The sequence below is a fragment of the Gouania willdenowi genome, chromosome 13, assembly GCF_900634775.1.
Source record: "Gouania willdenowi chromosome 13, fGouWil2.1, whole genome shotgun sequence".
Taxonomy (NCBI): domain Eukaryota; kingdom Metazoa; phylum Chordata; class Actinopteri; order Blenniiformes; family Gobiesocidae; genus Gouania; species Gouania willdenowi.
Genome location: NC_041056.1, coordinates 27,170,729 through 27,178,419, shown reverse-complemented (window position 1 = coordinate 27,178,419; position 7,691 = coordinate 27,170,729). Strand labels below are relative to the sequence as shown.

Sequence of the window (7,691 nt, the reverse complement as noted above, 5' to 3'; positions counted from 1 at the left end):
TTCTAGTTTACTCCGTTCATTCCACTACGGAACAAACATCCTGTTTTGAAAAAAAAAACCACACATACACACACACAAAGAAAATATAAACAAAAAAAAATAAAAAGGGGGATTGTATTTTTATTTTTATAAATTTGACTTTATTAAAATTAAATAATATTCTTGCATGAACATTTTCAATTTTGTCTAGGAATCTTTGACCATGGGCATTTAGCATATTTGCATTTGTGTAAATATTTTGTTATTATGAATACATTATTAATCAAAAAATGTGTTTTTTTTTTTCATTTTTATGGTAATGCCAAATTTTACATTTTGAAAAGACCAGAAATCAATGTTTATATCTATCTATAAAGCAAAGAATCTCTGTCTGTGTGTGTGTGTGTGTGTGTAATTCAGAATTGAATTTGTAATAGGAATTGAGTGTTTACAAGGTCAGTTTAAAGAGGATTTAACTTTTATTCTAAAGTAAAGATGAATTAAAGTTCCCATGTTAAATTCCATAAAAAAGACACTTAACATCCCACTTTTCTATAGTAAGACATACTTCCTACGGGCACTGCACTTGTTATTAGAAAACAACAAATCATATTTAGAGTTCCATATAGATTTAACAATTTCAGTCATAAAATAAATGTTGTTGTTTCTACATTTGTTTTGCATATGTAACAATTGTCCACATCCAGTTCAAATCTTTTATTAATAAAATCATTTGATAGGTAAATGTCATTTAGAATTTTGAAGTGGATGATCTTTATATTTTGGGGGAATACATTTTTTTAAATGTTGTTCTGATGGCTGAAATTTCAGATTTATTGTAGTTTTTAAGGTTATGTGGAAGTGCGTCTGGGGTCAACAGAAAATAACATTGCATCCGGGTATTCTGAAGCCCTTTCTGAGACAATGCTGCTACACTTTTCTGCCGCTAGATGGCGGCAACAACACACGGATAAACATTCATTTATTTACACGCCGTTACTTAAACCTATCGTGTTCAGGTTAAACAAACAAACACAAAACCAGAAAATGACTGACCATAGTCATTCATAGCCGTGTTTCGATTTACTGTGTCAGAGTGAGACCGTTGTAAGAAGCTAACACACTAGCTAGCTGTAGCATGCCATTGATTGACCACTGGAACTGTTCAACGCATGCGCGAAAAGTTGCCGACAGTTGGCCACGCCCACAAGGGACATGAAAGCCGTCAGTAGTATTCTTTTTGAGGAAACTTGAAAGAACACAGCAAAACTATATCACCTCTAAAGAAGACTTGAAGTTAACAGTGGAAACATGTAAGGATATAGACAAATTACTGAAAAAACTTTTCTGATTAAACAAACCTTAACATATTAATTTTTAATTGATTTTAAATATATCAAATGACAACAGAGTAAAAAATATGTTATTTAGATTCAAAACCAATTGTTTCATTAGTTTAAAACCAGAAACAGGAAAACTAGAAAACCAGAAACTTAAAAAAAATGGTGTATTTCTGATTTTTTAAAAATCTAAATAATAATGACAACATATTATATTGTTTTGTTCGTTTGTATGGATCTAAAGATATGCACTTATGTATTCTCATCCCCATTGCAGTGTGAAAACAAGGCAGATCTTCAGAAAAGTCTGACCCTGGGTCAGTTGGGTGTAATCACCCAAGGCTGAAGTCTGCAGTCTGCAACAGTAGACCCTCAGGGCCACGGAAGAAAGGTTTGAGCAGTGTTTTTACTGGCTGGTATAATTTTTTAAGGATGGAGTTTCTCATACATGCTCTTTAACAGTGTTTCTCAAGTGTACCCCTTAACCATCTTTAGCTGTAAAATAACAAATATCTATCATCTAGTTTATTTCCTTCTATTGGTTGCATTGTTAGGCTTCCTAATCAATGAAAATATAGGTTTTAATAATTTTGGTGAAGGCGTCTAAGCCTTTTTTTGTGTCAGTATATTTCTACATTTATATTGGGTTTTTTTTAATGGTAAAATGTGGGAAAGCTTGATATCAAACATATTTTAATATCTGTTAACTACATATGTGTAGAACTGCAACATGGTGCCCCAGTTTTTCATTAAATTATAATTGTCAATTTTTATAAAATTTTCATGGCATTCACAATTACAAAGTCAATTATCTAAAATCAATCTAAATACAATTGCAACAACAAATTTTTAAAATTACAATTATAATTTAACCCCAATCCTTTTAATTATAGCTAAATAAAAATGGTGCTAGTTTGAAATCTTAAAATATTGCTTGTAAAAAGTTGAATGTAATTGCATTATAATAATGTGTGCTTTGTGTGTTCAGCTATGAACAGTAGATCTGGCATTGAAATGCCCAGGAAGGTCCTGTTCTCTCCTGACCAGCTTAACCTAAACTGGGCCAGGGTCCATGACATTGGTGCAGGTCTGATGAACGCGGGGAACACCTGTTATCTTAACTCAGTTCTCCAATGCATCACCTACACACCACCGTTGGCAAACTACATGCTGACCAAGGAGCACTCCAAGACATGTAATTATGAACTTTTACACCATTGTTGATCAGTTTGGTAAATCTATGCGCTATTTTCCAGGGTAATTCCTCTAATGCTAATGAGAATTTGCTCATCTTTTGTTTTTGTAGGTCACGAACCAGGATTTTGTATGATGTGCATCATGGAAAAACCACATCCTACAAGTATTTGCCAACTCAGGCAGGGTCATCAGGCCTACTGGTGGCTCAAGGAGCTCAAAGTAAGTGACTCCAGCAAAGCTATAATATTGAAGCTTTGCAGGTAGTTTTTACTAAGACGACATCAAAATCAACTTTTCTTATGTTTAGCTTTACTAAGATGTTTTTTTTTTTTTCCAATTGCAGCGATTGCAAAACACTTCCAGTATGGAAACCAGGAGGATGCGCACGAGTTTCTTCGCGATACACAGTGGAAGCTATGCAACAGTCCTGCTTACCTGCAATCAAGTAAGTTTCATTCACCTGTCCAGCATAGAGCAGGGACAATAAAAAATATAGGTTTTAAATTTTTTTTTTTTAATTGGTAAATGTGGGAAAGCTTGATATGAAACATATTTTAATAATTGTTACTGCATTTGTGTGAAACTGTAGTTAGTAGGGATGTAACGATTAATCGTAAGGCAGTTAAAAATCGATTCATAGGTATCAAGGTTCACGTCGATGCTGTGAAAATTGAATCGCAGTACTTTTTAACCAGCAGAGGGCGCTATCCAGAAGGTCATGGCGGCGGGCGAAATCTGCTAACACTTTCTTTCTGGCTGCCTTCTACTCCTAAATATGTTAATAAATGATTCATTACCCCTTTAGCACCAAAAGAATATCTGTAATATTACGTGAATATCTGTAAAAGTCACGTTTTTCTATTAGCTCTGTCTGCTAGCATAGCATCTCTTCTTCACTGCACTTAGCTGCAATCCCAACCGACCACTGTGTTACCATCGCCTCTGCTGGTTCAAACAAATATCTGACGCAAATACAGTGCAGACTGTTTTTTTTTTTTTTTAAGGTCCAATTGTTAAGGCACAAAAATACATTTTCAGTTGCACTTTTAAAAAGAAAAAGAACTATTATGCAGTTTTTTATTGTTTACTATGGAACCAGAATTTAAATGAATAGGCTTCTAGATTTATTTTTAGTTAAATTGCATTGTTTGAATAGTTCATCAAGGGAGTCTTTTGACAATGAAAAATAAAAGGAAAATAGTACAGTATTTCTAGTTTTTTTTTCCCCCCAAAAAATAAAGGAATATTTTTCAGTCATTTAAGTACAGTCCCATTTTGTAAAATGAATCGTGAGAGAATCGTATCGTGAACCCAGTATCGTGAATCGAATCGTATCGGGAGTTGAGTGAATCGTTACATCCCTACTAGTTAGAACAATTACAATTACAAATACAAAGTCAATTATCTGATCTTAATTGCAATTTAATTACAATTACGAAAGCAACAGATTTTTTTAAAATTACAATTACGCCATATTTGTAAATATCAATTACGCGACTACAATTAGAATTGACCCTAACCCTGGTATCAAGTCACATGTTGTTCATTTCTTGTTTGACACCATGTTTTGTGCTTCTTATAGACTGGACAGGCAACGCAGACAACCACGTTAATCCACCAAGTATTTGGAGGCTGTTTGCGCTCCAGAGGTATAATATTTTGTTACTTTTTTATACTCCAACATATTGTTTGTGTTCTCATGGTTTTGACTCAACTACATACTGTACATGGCATTGATTTATTTATTTTTCCTTTTACAGTGAAATGTTTAAACTGCAAAGCCGTTTCGGATACGTTTGATCCTTTTCTGGATGTCACTCTGGATATTCAGGTAATTTGTTCGATTTAATCTGATTAACCTTTAAATATTTGTTCATCAGAACATGATTAGTTAAACTGTTGTTTTCTCTTCCCATGCAGAAAGCTTCCACTGTGTCCGAGGCTTTGGAGCAGTTTTGTAAAGCAGAGCAGCTCGGCGGTGAAAACGCGTACAAGTGCTCAAAGTCAGTGAATAATTCTTTGCCAAATGTCTGCTCTTTTTCTTTCTTACAATCATAGCAGTTTTCCAGCAACTAATGAAACAATTATTTCCTTCCATTAGATGTGAACACATGGTCACGGCCACTAAGCGATTCACAATTCATAAGAGAGCCAACGTGCTGACTGTCTCTCTTAAGAGATTTGATGATTTCACTGGAGGGAAGATCTCAAAGGTATCCTCACTATGTGCAAACAGAAGATTATCTCATGTATTCTGCTGGTTTCCGACTGCTTTTAATTCCTGTTTTGTTTGTTAATCAGCACGTGAAATACTCTGAGTACTTGGATCTACGTCCATTCATGTCCAAGACTCAAGGAAAGCCCCGATCTACAGCCTGTACGCGGTACTGGTTCACTCTGGGCACAAAGATCATTATGGTCACTACTTCTGCTACGTCAAGGTACTGGCACTGCTTTTTACCTGCTAACCCAGTGTTTCTCAAATGGGGGTACGCAATGGCAATACAGGGGGTATTTGAGAAAGAGGGAGTGAGGAAAATTAACAAATAAAAGCATTATTTTAGTTAAAAATGATAACCATACTAAATAGGCAGTGGTTATCGGTTGCTGTATCAACATTCATCCGTACGCAGCGCCCCCATTGGGCCAGTTTAGGTCATGTGACTTAGACTAAACTTAACCCTAAAAGTTGTTGCAATATTGGGTTATAACCTAACCCTAAGATGTAGTTGTACTTTGGTAACCGTACTACTAGCACCGGGGTTGTCCGTACAAATAGACACTTTCTACTAAATATTACCAGCAACTCAAAAAATGACAACAAAAACACACAAATTAAGAGAAAAATATAGTGAATAATACAAAAACAGACAAACAACGACAAAGTGGCACCAAAAACACATGCACTAAGAGAGAGAAAAATACTATTAACAGTAACACACAAAACGACAAAGACACATTAAATAAAATAAATACAAAAAAAAACACAAGATCACTACAAATACACACAAAAAAACAGAGAAACATACAATACGGCATAAGAAGTGACACCAAAAACACAAATACTGAGAGAATGATTTAATCAGTGATTCTCAACTGGTGGGTCGCAGACCTATACTGAGTGGGTGGCAGACAGCTGGTCAAAAATAAATACTAAATTTCTCTCATGCTGCACTTGTCTTTTATTTTTAAATAAACTTTCCATTTGACAGAAATGCATGTTGACCAGGAAAATATGGAGATTTATGTTTTAAAAATGATTATATATGTATATGTGTTGTCAACGGCTATCTTTGAATAACAAAATATGGTTGGTTGAATTCTTAAAAAAAAAGAAAAAAAAAGGTGGGTCGCAATTTAATAACCGTTGCAAAATGTGGGTCCCAGGGTGAGACCAGTTGAGAACCCCTGATTTAAATAATACCAACAACACACAAAAACAACAAAAACACACAAAGTAAGAGATAAATATACTGAATAATAACAATAACAAACAACAAAATGGGAAATAACCAGCATTCATAAAAACATAGAGATAAATCTAAATACTGTTTCATTCCACTTGTTTACAAAATTATATTCTTTAAAATGTGTGTTATCACTCATTTATTCCATCATTACGCTCTGTGCTGAAAGTGTGTCAGGGTTGGGGTATTTGTGTCAGTATAATCCTTCGGTTTATTTATTTATTTATTTTAAATGGTAAAATGTGGTAAAGCTTGATATGAAACATATTTTAATAATTGTACATTATGCGTAGAAATGTACATAGAAGTGTTACATGTTTCCCCAGTTTTGCGTTAAACTACAATTGACAAATATTCTGGAATTTTCATGGCAATCACAATTACAAAGTTAATTATCAAAACTCAATTACAAGATTTTATTACACCATGATTGTAAATTAATAATCAATTACACAATTACAATTATAATTGATCTGACCCTGTCTTGTGTAAATGTCATTGAGAGCTATAGCTGATTGTGTGTGTGTTTTACAGGCGAGTGACAACCAGTGGTATAGGATGAACGACACTTTGGTGTCAAAAAGTGACATCAGTGCTGTCCTGAAACACCAAGCCTATGTTCTGTTCTACAGCAAGTAAGTGATGATTGATTATTAATCATTTAAAAAGGAATCATTTCAATACTATTTTCTCCCACTTAATTTAGTAGTTTTGATGGGAAAAAAATCCTGTAAAACGATGAATTAGGGACTATTCTTTCCAGGAAAATAAAAGTGGTTTTAATCAAGGCTGCCATGTTAATTGTAATTAGTAAAATGCTGGTCACTGTAATCGTAATTCAACATGGGTAATTGAAAATGTAATTGAAACTGAAAAATTCAATTGACCACCTTGTGTGTTTTTTTTGTATTTCAGGCAAGAGGCTCCTTTGACCTCCTCATCCAGTCCAGTTTGTCTCAGAAGATTCCTCCTGCTCCTGCTATGTTAGCCACCACCTCTCCATTCCTTTAACTTCACCTAAATCTCTGGATCACGTTCCCACAACACGTCTCATTCTGGAGGTCAAAGCACAGCCCTTAAAAACAGCTTGTAAATATTTATACTATTATGTACTTCAGCATTTTACTTAATCATTGCTTTTTTCATGTAAACAGAATAAACCTAAATAAATCTCCCAAATGTATGTTGTATTGACTATTATTTCCTTTTAAATATGTCACATTTTGGTTCACACAATATTCTATTGTAGCCAAACGTGAAATGTCCTGGTACACAGTGAGCATGTGTAGTTAATGGGCCCAATAGACTAAATTATTTGCATCACAACTCTGTGACGTGGTAGCTTTCTGTGAATGGGAATCCAACAATATTTATTGAGTAATTCTTGGTTGAATATATTAGGATTTGTGTCACAAAAGTTTCATTTTTTTAGACCTGAAAGTTACACAAAAAATGTAGTAAAATAAGAGATTGTTTGAATGCTAAAACGCATTAATGAAGTCAAAATGCAGTGAAGTCAAAATGAAAAAAAGTTGTCATTCATTCACCGCTGTTCATTTCTTTAAAAATGTAAATAGAAAGAAATAGAAAGCTTAATAGGAATAATGTATCCTGTTTTTTTCGACCCAGGATAACCTGAAAACAATAGCCTTTTAGAAAGTTTTAATGATCAAAGGGAAACCAGCTATCCAAACCAACCTGTTGCGGA

General features: G+C 34.1%; 1 pseudogene; it reads left to right on the top strand.

Annotated features, from left to right (window-relative positions):
• Window positions 1–1,227: 1,227 nt before the first annotated feature.
• On the top strand, window positions 1,228–6,971 carry LOC114474676 (ubiquitin carboxyl-terminal hydrolase 36-like; annotated as a pseudogene).
• Window positions 6,972–7,691: the final 720 nt, after the last annotated feature.